The following is a 14,167-nucleotide window of genomic DNA, read 5'->3' as shown; positions in this document are numbered from 1 at the left end:
TCTAATCCACTACTAAAATTAAGTCATGAGGTTTCTTGACGGATTTGAACTTCTATGATTATGAATCACATCTTCCTTTTTTATACTATTTCTTTAGATTATTTAAAGAAATATAAGACAAATAATTCACATCGACATATTTTATAAATGCTTAAAGCATATAAAAAATAAACATTGTCATTCTTTTCATCATCATGTTCTTCACAAGCACTATTAATCGCATATTTGATTTCTATCCGTACCGAAATTCATCAACATAGTCAATAATTTTTTAACTTTATTTGTAGCCTCAAATAGCATATTCTTTACTACCTTAAGTTCTAGTAGGAAAGTTATGTATATGAAATAGAACATATTATTAACATTATAAGTAATTACTAGCTATCATGTAAACTATGATCTTTAGATACAGTTGTTCATAATTAACACACTATGCAGGAATCAACCATGTTCAAATTTCTTCATGAACCATTTAGAATACATAGGGAGTGAGGGCCTTAACATCCTTTGGGAAATTATCAAATTTAGAGAGATACCATCTTCTAGTGTTATAACTCCTTATCATCAAGTATAGAGTACTGCCTAGAGAAAAGCAAGAAGCAAATAAAGTCTAAGAAATACAAGATCTCAAAAAGGTAATGCGGGCATATTACCAAATCAAATAAGCCTCCTCTTGGAATCCTGTATTCTTTGTCTCTGTTTTCATCACCTCTAAACTTAGAAAAAAGGTAATGATGATAGAAGTTGCCATAAATCCCTAATAAGAATAACATCAGTCCAGGCCACTTCAAATCTAGTTCAGGCTCCATGAATCCTTCTGTAAGAAGTTGAGTATACAACATGAATGCACTTGACAGAAAGTAGCTTAAACTAATAAAAATGGTTGTATCAAGATTCATTCCCTGCTATATTTGTGTACAAATAGCACTTGGATTATATAAAAATTCAAATTGAATTTAAAAATTGTAGCATTTATAATAAGATTTGGTAAGAAATTAATAGAAAAAAATTAACTATCTAACCTCGAAGAATCTCTTGAAGAAATGGAGAGTGAGAGCTAATTTGAGAAGCAGAAACCTGAGACATGGACCATCATCATCATCGTGATGAGGAAAGAGTGCGAAGGAAGTGAGGCAAACCAGAAATGCTGGAGTGTATGGGACAAACATCTCGATTCGACTTCTCACTTTAATATCTTTAAATTTAAATTGAGTTTGCGAAGAAGCAAGGTTCATGAATTTGGAGTATTGGAGATGTTTGCTTCTCAATTCCGATATCATTGGATTCATCATTCCTATCAATGTTATCACTATAATCGCGGTCATCAGCCCCGACAGTGTAGGGAATATCACCTTCTCCACCAACATTGCCTCTTTCTCTCTCTCTCTCTCTCTCTCTCTCTCTCTCTCTCTCTCTCTCTCTCTCTCTCTCTCTCCCTGTTTACTCATGGCATATGTACATACATATATTCGTACTTAAGAGTGAGTGAGATCTATCATAGCCACTCATTTCTCTTTTATTATATACATGTATATAGATATGTCTTCACTTGCTCCGGCTAGATCATAATGAATTCTATCACAGCCACTAATTTATGGCATGTTTGAGAAAAGAAGAAAAATATGGTTTTCATTCAATCATCCAAAAGTGTACACCATGTTCCCCGTTTAAATGAAATTACAACTAAAGCTTGATGACCTTAACAAAAGTAATTAAACAGTATTAATTATTAACAACATATGTAACACTTACCCTCAATATGAATAATATACATCTTTCAGTCATTTTAAACGTGTCTAATACTTCTCTTTAAGATTAATAATATACGTCTTTGATAATGATCTTAGATAGTGAGGGAAGTGCTATATAAAGATGTTGGAAGAAAAAATATAAAAGGTTACTATTCAATTAAAGGGGGTTGCAAATACATAATAATCTACAACTTATATATAAGTAGCGATAGACCCGTCCATTTATCGTTATTTAATCGTTCATTTATCGCGATTTAATTTTCTATTATTTTACTTTAATTTCTTATAACCACTAATTTATAATTTCACTCGTAATTGATAATTTATTATTTTCATAATTTTGAATCATTTTTTTAACACTCCTTATTGATTTGAAATTGTAATTACTAAATAATGATCTGAAGTAGACATGTTTCTGACATGGAAGGATTTTTGTGAATATATCAACTATATGTTCAACATTTCCTTTAAACTAGAATATTTTTATTATCTATAAACTTGATTGTTATCTCCTCTGTCTCATCAAACTCTTTAAATATTGTTTTCATGTTACAGCTAATTCTTTTCCAACTAACTCATTTGACTAACTATTATCATTGTTTTAGAAAAAAATCTTGCATTGATTCATTACCTTTCATGATTAAAGTTTCAAACTCATGCTAAAGAGTTTAGAGCTTCACGACTATTACTTTTGATGAGTTTTGAAACTTTGTTTACAGAATTGTCCATGTTTGCTTTGAACTCATGGTGATCTTTTTTTTTTTCCACAAAGCCTTTTGACTCTCAATCTAAGATTACAAGTTGCACATAACTATTTTCCGACACTATGACTGCCTATTGCTGCTGCATAATAAAAAAACTGATTTTTTTTCTTGCTTTGATACCATTATTAGAAGAGAAAATATAAAATGCTTCTATTCAATTAAAATGAGATGCAAATATATAACAATCTACAATCTATATATAGGTAGTGATAGGTCGTCTATTTATCGTTATTTAACTGCTCATTTATTGCGATATATTTTTCCATTATTTTACTTTAATTTTTTATAACCACTAATTTATAATTTCACTCGTAACCAACAATCTATAATTTTTATGATTTTGAATCATTTTTTTCAATAGAAGAAAAATGACTTTTGTAAAAGCATCAGCAAGTTGATGATGTCAAGGAATAGGCTAATTCTTAGTCATTTCTTAGCAATATGCTACAAACAAAATTAACAGTCAATTTTTATATATTTAGTTTGCTCGTAGAACATCCAATTGGACACATATGAATAACTACTTGACTATCACGAAATAATAATAATAATAATAATAATAATAGGAGGAGGAGGATGCAATGGAGTGTTCACTTGAGAATTATGAAGTAATTAGTGTAACGATATTAGCTTATTAGTACTGGAAGTCAATGCACGACATTCAGCTTTAGTTGAAGACCTGAGCATGGTTGGTTGCTTCTTAACTTTTCAAAAACTCATAAAATCACCAAGGAACACACAGAAACCTTGAACATATTTTTGGGAATCCAAACAAACAACCTAGTTTATATCAAAATTGCTCTAAGCTGAAGAGAATTTTGGAAAGAAAAAAATAGACCATGTCCATGATTGGCCTTCAAGTATATCAATAAATGGTGAAGAGCATGGAGATGATGAATACAAGAGTGAGAAACAAATTAACTCAATCTATGCATAGCAAAAATAATATATGAGCGAGTCAAACACAAATATAAAAGTTTACCAATGAATCTTTTATATTAAAAAGGATCAGATAGCAAATTCTCATCCCGATTATTTAAAGAAATCTTTGAATCCGTATAAATTGCATATGGTTTTAAAGCCAAGAAACCAACATCTTTTAATAGTTGCAAAACATATTGGCTTTGAGATAAAACTATACTGGTTGAAGATTTGGTGATTTTCAAACCAAGAAAATAGTGCAAGAAATCTTTCAACTTTAAATAAGCATGAAGAAATTCCTTCCAATACTGAATAAGATCCTTACAAGGATATGCAATGACTACATCATTAAGATATATCAATAAGGCAATAAAAAAAGAGCTCCCACCTCTGGTGAAAAATGAATAATCATATTTAAATTTCAAACAACTAAATTGTAGTAAAAATTTAGTGACTTTAGAATAATATTACTTAGATGCTTACTTTAGACCACAAATAATTTATGTAAGCGAATAAAATAACTTACTATAAGTAGTTGTTAGCTCCCCTTTTTTATAATACTTAGAAGAGGCTTCAAGAAAACTTTCTCTTGTAAATCGCCATTCAGAAGTGACTATCCACATAAGTCAAGTGCCATTACTAATTTATAACTAATGTGAATAAAACAACTTATTATAAGTAGTTTTCAGCTCTACATTTTTATGATATCTAAGAAGGGGCTTCAAGTAAACTTTTTCTTAGACCTAATGCTCCAAAAGTAACAATAAAAGGGCTCTATATTTTTATAAGTATGCATATTTAAGGTTTAACTTACTTATCTTTATAAGTGTTCAATTAATTGTAAATAAGTTTACAAAATCGTAATTCATATAGGTAATTCAATAGTTAGAAATAATAATAGAAATTGTTGCAATACAAAAATGGAGCATTGTTCATAAGGAGACATTCACTTCTATTGCTCATACAATTTCTTCTCTTGATTATATTCCTATTATTCTTACAAAAAATATTAATCATCATTTTAAATAGCTGTCAAGAAAGCACCTCAATTATGCTTTGCTAAATTTAGCTTAATTATTAATCAATTTTATATAAGTCTACTTATATATAATATATTAGAAAATGATGTTGTGCTTTTCTTATACTATATTTGTAATACCCTACCCCATCACTGTGCTAAAATAATTTGAAAACTCTATTTATTCAGGCTTTTGGCCGCTTTGAACTTAATTAATTTACGATGTTTAACATTTATCGTGATTTTTTATTTTGGTTGATTTTTTTAATTTAATTTTTATTTAAATTTTATTTTATTTTATTTTAAATGATTTTAATTTAACTAAATTATATTGAAAATCAAAATTTAGAAAAAAATCGAAAAATAGTGAAACGGGAAAAAAATTCCCGCGAGAAGGCTGGTTGCCCACATGGGTGCTGGGCACTGTGAATGCGCGCATGCGCGCACAGTGGTCGCGGGACGTGCGCACAACATGCACATCCCATCTGCACGCGCACACGCATGGGATGTGTCCACAGTGCGCACATCCCCTCCACACGCACGCAAGCACAGGACGTGCGCACATTGTGCATGTCCCATTTGCACACACAGCGCGTGGTTAGGATTTGTGCGTGTGTCCTTCACGTGCAGACGGGTTGCCCCCATGTCACTTGTTGCGCGGACAGGCGTTGCACACTATGTGCGCGTTGTCCCCGCAGCAAGCTTGTGCGGATAGGCCCAGTGCGCCTAAGGCTTACACGTGCGGCGCTTAGTGAGCCTTGGCCCTGTGCGTGCGAGAGGAGGCCTGTGCGCCTACAGGCTAGCCTGATCTGTGTCGGCTGGTGCACTACCACCTTAGGCAATGCGTTGCCGCCAACGGAGGAGCCCTCCTCCCTCATTTTTCATTCCGAGCATCTTTTTCTCCTATCTCTTCACCGAATTTTGCCACTTGTTACGAATCCAACGGTATCAAAATTCTATAAATTGTCCTCCCCCTTTTCTTCCTCTCCACACTTCTATTATTCTATTTTTTAAAAGTTTAAAGAGAGAGAGAGAGAGAGAGAGAAAGATAGTAGTATAGTGAGAGAAAACATCAAGATTTTGTTAAGGAATACAATATTTTTTTCGACATCTTAAGGAGTATTTTTAGATAAATTAATTTAATATAATTGTTAATTTGCTTGTCTTGTATGCCTCAGCGTTCAGATGAGTCGAATTGTTCTTGTTTTCAAGCATTCTATATGAATTACAAATACTTGATGAATTTATATGTAATAAATATAATATGTAATCAGTAACTATTTTACTATTACATTGTGGGTATGCACTCAGGACTCTATATGAGAGATCGAGCTGTTACAATTGGTATCAGAGTCCACATTTTTTGGAACCATCTTTGACCATGAGACTTCAGGATGGGACTATAGTTGGGAATATAATTTCAAAAGAGTAAGTCTTACGACTTTTGTTTGATGATATAGGCAGATGAAAATGAGGCGAGTACGAGTCCCTTTAAATAGAGCTTCCCATATAGAATCATTACAGGAAGATGTTGATCGTGTACAATCTGGTAGAGAGACTCATTACTGGTCAATAGGCTTAAAAAGAAGGGAGGGACCTTCTTGATCCTCCCTCTGTTCCTACAAGGGGAGACCTACCAGATCCTTCACTTCCTTCTCTGCCTCGACAGGGCCTAGCTCTGATAGTGATGGATCCAGGTTATATTGAGAGGTAGAAACGCCTGAATCTAGCCCCATTTTCAGGAGTATCCACTTTCTATGAGGCTAAGAAGTGGTTGAAGGCAATTGAAAAGTCTTTCAGAGTTTTGGGAATGACTGATGAACAAAAGTTTATCCTCGCCACTTTTATACTTGAAGGAGAAGCAGAGCGTTGGTGGGAAGTTAAGTAGACTACTCTACCCACACCCATCACATGGGAACACTTCTTAGAGGCATTCAAGGCCGAGTACTTCCCTAACCATATACGTGATCAAAAGGAGATAGAGTTCGCCTAACTTACCCAAGGAAGCCTTTCAGTTACTGACTATGCTAGAAGATTCACAAAGCTTAGCCGATATTCTCCTGAAATTGCATCTGATGAAGGAAGGATGACACGAAGATTTCAGTGGGGTCTCTATCCAGATATTAGGAACCTGTTGTAGTACTTGAGCTTCGTACCTATCAACAAGTTTTGGTCAAGACACAACTCATTAAGAGTACCATTTGGACCTTTGCATTGGCAACATATAATTCCAAGCCTCTAGTCCCTTACAAGAAGCCACTTTCAGGTCAGGATCATCAGAATAAGAGACCCACCCTGCCCCACTACAGACTCTTCGAGCCAGCCAAGGACGGAGTTGTGTTCATTGTGGCAAAAATTATGGAGATGTCCCATGCTACCGACTTAACAATGTCTATTTTAGATATGGGAGTACTGATCATCGTGTCCGTTATTGTCCCTAGTCTCAGTCGGAAGCTAGACCAACAGTCTCAGGCCGAGTTTATGCCATTACAACGAAGGATGTTGAGACTGCCCTTGACGTGATTCAGGGCAAGATAGGTAAGGGGGCTGATATCTGAGAAATCCTAGTAGTTAAGGAATTCCTAGATGTCTTCCCTGATGGCCTACCAGGATTGCCTGTAGACCGAGAAGTGGAATTCACCATCGATCTTTAGGCAGGTACTCAACTGATTTCCTTGGCCCTATATAGGTTGATCCGAATTGCAATGAAAGAGTTGGAAAAATAAGTTTAAGAACGTTTAGATAAGGGTTTCATTCGGTATAGTGTGTCCCCTTAGGGTGCTCCAGTCAAATTTGCAAAGAAGAATGACAGGACATTGAGACTATATATAAATTATAGGGAGTTGAATAGAGTGACAATTGAAAATAAGTACCATCTCCCTAAAATTGATGATCTCTTTGACCAATTACAAGGTGCACGAGTATTTTCGAATATTGATATACATTCTAGGTACCATTAGATAAAGATAAAGACTGATAAAGACTAAGACATTCGAAAGATAACTTTTCGAATTTGGTACAGATATTATGAGTTTCTGGCTATGCTGTTTGAGTTGACTAATGCACCAAAAATCTTTATAGACTTGATGAATAGGCTCTTCAGATCGTTTTTAAATCAATTTGTATAGTCTTCATTGATGACATCTTAGTATTCTCTAAGAGTAAGGAGGAACATACTTCACATCAGGCTCAAGTTTTACAGGTTCTAAGGGAAAAAAATTGTATGCAAAGTCAAATAAGTGTGATTTTTGACTCGATCAGGTTGCCTTTCTAAGACATATGATATCAAAAGATGGTGTATTAGTGGATCCCCGCAAGATTAAGACTGTGTTGAATTGGGAAAGATCTACTACAGTTAAGCATATCAGAGAATTTTTTAGATTTGTTGGGTATTATTGCATATTTGTGGAGGGATTCTTTAAGATTGCAGCTCCTCTTACTCGACTTACAAAGAAAGATAACAAATTCGAATATGATGAAACATGTGAGAGAAATTTCATAGAGCTCAAACGACGGTTGACCATAGGTCCTGTGATAGCTTTGCCGAATGGAACTGGTGGCTTTACAATACAGTGATGCCTTTTATCAAGGATTGAGATGTCTTTTGATGCAATATGGATGAGTCATAGCTTATGGGTCTAGACAACTGAAGACACATGAACGAAATTACCCTACTCATCACTTGGAGCTCGTTGCAATTGTCTATGCTTTGAAACTCTGCCGTCATTATTTGTATAGTGAAATATTTAAAATCTACACTGACCATAAAAGTCTAAAATATATTTTCACTCATAAGGATTTCAACATCCATCAGAGACAGTGGATAGAACTACTTAGAAATTATAACTGTCAAATCTTGTATCATCCAAGTAAGGATAATGTGGTAGCAAATGCACTCAGCAGGAAGAATATAGGTACACTGGCTTGCATGATTGTTTCTAATTGGAAACTCTTAGGGGTTGTACAGGAAATTCAACTTCATGATCAGGCTGAAGGTGTTATTTGGGCAGATCATAGATGCTCAATTGACTGACTTTACATTATCAACCATTAGAAAAGACACAGAGGAAGGTTTGAAGCCAGAGTTCAAAGTGTCGGATGATGGGTTACTTAGATTTAATGACAAAGTATATGTTCTGAATGACGATGAATTAAAGAAAAACATTTTGACTAAGGCTCATTACTCCATATTCACCATGCATCCGGGTAGTACTAAAATGTATCAGAATTTGAGATCCCCGTTTTGGTAAAATTTTATAAAAAGAGATATCGTTGAGTATGTTTCTAAATGCCTTACTTGTCAGCAGGTGAAAACAGAACAACAACGATCTGGTGGACCCCTTCAACCTTTGCCAATTCCTAAATGAAAATGGAAACATATCACCATGGACTTCATGATGGGATTGCCTAGGACTCGAGTAGGCCATGATGTTATTTGAGTGATCATGGATAGGTTAACCAAGTCCTCCTACTTTCTGACAGTGAAGATGACAGACTCCTTGGACAAGCTAGTTAGGATCTATATCCACGAGATTGTGAAACTACATGGGATCCCAATTTTAGTGGTGTTTGATAAAGATTTGAGATTTACCTCTAGATTTTGGACAAGCTTTCAGCAAGCCATGGATACCCGGCTATCCTCCAGCACAACTTTTCATCCTTAGACAGATAGACAATCAGAGAGAACCATTCGCATATTGGATGATATGCTACGAGCATGTGTTTTGGACCTTGGTAGATCTTGGGATGGCCACTTGCCACTAATAAAATTCACTTATAACAACAGCTACTACGCAAGCATTGACATGGCCCCCTATGAAGCATTATATTACCGACCTTGTAGGTCACCTATTTGCTGGGAAGAAATTAGTGAAAGGAAGTCAATTAGTCTAGAGTTGGTGGACGAAACTGCTTTGAAGATTGCTATGATCAGGAAGAACATTTAGGTAGCCCATAATAGACAGAAAAACTATGCGGATAACCGAAGAAGGGACCTAAAGTTCAAGGTAGGTAATCATGTTTGTCTGAAGGTCACACTTCTCAAAGGCATCAATAGATTCGGGAAGAAGGAAAAGTTGAGCCCTCGATTCATTGGCCTATTTGAAGTTTTGGAGAGAGTTGGAGCAACCGCCTACTAACTAGCATTGCCCCTAGAGCTATCTCAAATTCACAATGTATTCCATGTATCGATGCTACAGAAGTACAATCCTAATCCATCTCATGTGATACCTTACGAGCCTCTTTCGATTTAGACATATCTATCCTATGAAAAAGTCCCTGCCACTGTCATTGATCGATACTTCAGAACAAAGTGATTCCCCTAGTCAAGGTCTTGTGGCGAAACCACACTGAGAGGAAGCCACTTGGGAGCTAGAGACGAAAATTCGAGACAAGTATCCCCATTTATTTAATATTTTATAATTTAAATTAACTTTATGTAATGATACTTTACATTAATACGATGAATTTGGGGGAATCAAATTTTTTTAAGGGGGATAGATTGAACATCCCCAAAATGGCATCATTTTAGAAAAACCTAAAACGATGCCATTTTAGGCAAGAAGAATAAAAAATAAAGCAACTCCCTGAACCAGATGGGGAAGCTGAAAAGGCAGAGGCGTACACCGACCGAAGAAGGAGGAGTCCGAGCTAGAAAAGGACTCCTCCCAGCCTTTGTTATAAAAAAAAAAAGAAGAAAGAGATCAGGGGGAGAGAGAGAGCGATAAAAAGGAGAGAGAGAGGGGAAGAGAGAGAAAAAAGAGAGAGAGAGAGAGAGGGAGGAAAGAAGAAAGAAGAAGAAGAGGGAAGAGGATCGGTCAACTTCGACCACAGGAGGAGAGGAAGTAGGAGAGGAAGAAGGAGAAGAAGAAAACGGGATGAGGCACAACATTACGCGCGTCAATGTTTGGAGAAGAAGGAATCGCGCGGTGGCTGGTAGGTGCGATTCAGCCCTTTCGCAGCTCATTCCGGTGTGATTCCACCAGATCGGTGCCGAACTTGAGGTCACGAGGCATTTTACGGTGAGTTTTGATTGATTCACAATGGCGAACGGTGGCTGACGATAGCGGACCACAACAATGACCGACGACGACAGTAGCAATGCGTGGCAATTCGGTGGCAGTGCATGTGGAAGTGTGTTGACTTTCCAGTGGTTGCACACAGTAAGTTCTAGGGACCCTGTTTGGCTAAGTGAGTTTTAAAACCCTGTATGGTTCCCATTTTAGATTTAGGATTTATTTTTATTTAATTATTATGCAATAAATTATTTACCCAGTTTAAAATTAGGGATGAGTATACACAGGTGTTTGAAATCAGGGATGACTAATTCATTACTAACCCGATCCGGATATCTCTGTAATAGGTTGACACTGCACATAGGGATAAATTCACGAATGGGATTTAGATAAAAATCGGGTAAGTACGTAGGCGCTTCCAAATGGTAGTTTAACCTTTCTTAGATATTAAAAATTATGATTCTTAATAATTGGTAAATAGACTCAGGATTCTGATAGAATTGTACTGTTCATTATTGTGTTCTTATTTGCGTTATTTACTAAAATTGTGATGAATTGTTCTGTTATGTTTGTGAATGAAATTGTATGTGTACTAGTTGTTATGTAACTGAGTATTAAAAATGCGTAGAGGAGTCTAGGGTGATGAATAGTTACAGTATGTATGTTATAGGTATAGAATTCATTAATTAATAAATTAAAAAATCATTAGTGAGTTGAACTGAATAAATAGATATTAAAAGATTTGAGAAACCCATTTAACCTATATCACTGAAGGGTGGGTGTATGTGTGACTTTTTGGCGTGTGACATTGGTGAACCCTATTCGTGGATACAGTTTTGGCCAAATGTGGCAAAGCAACAAAAACTATGAACTATATACTATATATTGCAATTGTGAACTGTAAATTGAATTGTGACCTATTCACGTGGTAGAGTGTATCTTTACTACTCTCATTGATATCGGCAAAAATGGCATCGCGTGGTGAAACTATTGTTAATAAGAAATAAATGAATAGGAATGAACCATAAGTCATAAGTAGAGTCTATGATATTGAATTACTGAGTTGATATTTACTGAACTATTTACTGCTAGAATTGTGATATTAATATTGTGTTGTGCTATTTATTAAATTGTTTATGCATGATCTATGATACTGAAATAAGAAACTCTGAGTGCTTACTGAATAAACTAACTTATGTTATTTGGTTAATGAACTAGAGTGTAGGCACCAAATGTTTTCTGAATTAAAGTAAAAGGTATTTTGAATATCTCCGTCGGTAGTTTTATATTTTCTACTCACTTGGACAGATTATTCCATTATTTGTTGGCACTTACTTGTTTACTGAGCATATCAAGTTCACCCCTTTATTCTTCATCTCTTTTAGAATAGGATACCCGGAATTCCGCTCCTGAACAGTGAAGGATTGGCTAGAAGACCATTTAGTTTTTATTTTAATTCGAATAGTACTTGGTATTAATTATTTTGTTTTAGTGAGCATTTATTTTAGAATTTAGACATGTTTCGTGAATGTTAAACATTTGGGTTAAGTATATAAGGGATGTACCTTTTTATTTTTCTAAATTGGGATATTTCTATAGATCATTTTACTGTTACATCGTGGGTATGCGTTCAGGACTCTAGATGAGAGTTCAGACTGTTACAACTAGATAGGCTTTGCAACCAGAGAAAAAGCCTTAGTGAAGCTAACTCTTTCTTGTTGGGTATATCCTTTTATAACTAGATAGGCTTTGTAACGTTCAACAGAATCATCAGGCTTTGTAATGTCTAATTGAGCCATTTGACTTGTGTTTGATTTTTTAGACCCAAAGTCAATCAATAGCATGTTCACCTAGAGGTAAAGGCATCATTGTTTAAGTTTTGTTATCCTTTATAATTGCATTCACTCTCTAAATCATTTCTTCAATGCTTATAAGGATTGCTTGATGATAACATTTTTATAAAAATGTGAATTTTGAAAGTAGATATTATATTATCAATAAATTGTATTTTTTTTAACAAAATTATATATTACTAATGTACAATATGACTTTATTAGTAAAATAATAAATACTAACTTAAAATATTATCATAATAAAAAAATGACTAGATTATATTAAAAAGGGCACCGATCGAAGGAGGAGTCCGAGCCGAAAGAGGACTCCTCCCGGCCTCTCTTATAAAAGAGGAATAAGATGAAGAAATCAGGCATGAGGAGAGAGAGAGAACAAAAGAGAAAGAGAGTTGAACGAGTAGAGAAAGAGTGTGGGTTGGGAAGAGAGAAAAAAGAAGAGAAAGAGGGGAGGAAGGAAGAAGAAAAAGACCGAGGGAAGAGGGTCAATCAGCCACAGCCAGGGGAGGAGAGGAAGAAGGAGAGGAAGAAGGATAAGAAGAAAATGAAGAAGGCACGCAACGGGTGCGACGGTGGCTCGACATGATTCCACCAGATCGATGCCGAACTTGAGGTCATGAGGCATTTTGCGGTGAGTTTCGACAGATTCGCAGTGGGAACAGCTGCGGATGGCAGTAACCGACGGCGACGCATGGCAGTCCGATGGTAAAACGTGCGGAAGTGCGTCGACTTCCAGTGGTTGCTCACGGTGGGTCCTAGGGACCCAGTTTGGGTAAGTGAGTTTAAAAACCCTGATGGGTTCCCGTTTTAGATTTAAGATTTATTTATATTTAATTATTATGCAATAAATTATTTATCCGATTTAAAATTAGGGATAAGTGTATACGGGTGTTTGAAATTAGGGGACGATCATTTTATTACTAACCTGATCCGAATATCCCTGTAGCAGGTTGACACTTCACATCGGGATAATTTCACAAACAGCATTTAGATGCAAATTAGGTAAGTATGTAGGTGTTTCCAAATGGTAGTTTAACCTATTTAATATATTAAAAATTATGATGCTTAATAATTGGTAAAAAGACGCAGGATTCCGACGGAATTGTACTGTTGATTGTTGTATTCTTATTTGTGTTATTTACTGAAATTGTGATGAATTGTTATGCTATGTTTACTACTGGAATTATATGCGTACTGGTTGTTATATAACTGAGTATTAAAAATGCGTAGAGGAGTCTAAGGTGATGATTGGTTACAGTATGTATGTTATATGTATAGAATACATGAATTATTAAATTGAAAAATTGATTAGTGAGTCAAACTGAATAAATAGAGTTAAAAGATTTGAAAAATCCATTTAACCGGTATCACCGAGGGGTGGGTGTGTGTGTGGCTTTTTGGCGTGAGACTATGGTGAATCTTACCTGTGGATACAGCTTTGGCCAAATGTGGCAAAGTGATAAGAACTATGAACTGTATACTGTATACTACAACCATGAACTGTAAACTGAACTGTGACATATTCACGTAGTAGAGAGGATCTTTACTGCTCTTATTGATACCGACGAAAACAGCATCACACAAGGAAATTACTATTAATAAGAATAAACGGATAGGCATGAACAAGAAGTCATAAGTAGAGTCTATGATACTGAATTACTGAGTTAATTTTTACTGAATTATTTACTGCTTGAATTGTGACAGTTAATATTGTGTTATGCTATTTATTGAATTGTTTATGCATGAGTTATGATACTGAAATAAGGAATTCTGAATACTTACTGAATGAACTTATTTATGTGGTTTGGTTAATGAACCAGAGTATAGACACTAAATATTTTCTGAATTA

The 14,167-nt window shown here is 35.2% G+C and overlaps 1 pseudogene; it reads right to left on the bottom strand.

The window, feature by feature from the left end:
* Nucleotides 1–472: 472 nt before the first annotated feature.
* LOC148240476 (polyprenal reductase 1-like) lies at nucleotides 473–1,367 on the bottom strand (annotated as a pseudogene).
* Between the last annotated feature and the right edge of the window lie 12,800 nt (nucleotides 1,368–14,167).

Source organism: Carica papaya, chromosome 8 (genome assembly GCF_054855325.1).
Source record: "Carica papaya isolate Zhongbai chromosome 8, ASM5485532v1, whole genome shotgun sequence".
Classification (NCBI taxonomy): Eukaryota; Viridiplantae; Streptophyta; class Magnoliopsida; order Brassicales; family Caricaceae; genus Carica; species Carica papaya.
This window is presented reverse-complemented; position numbering and strand designations above follow the sequence as displayed.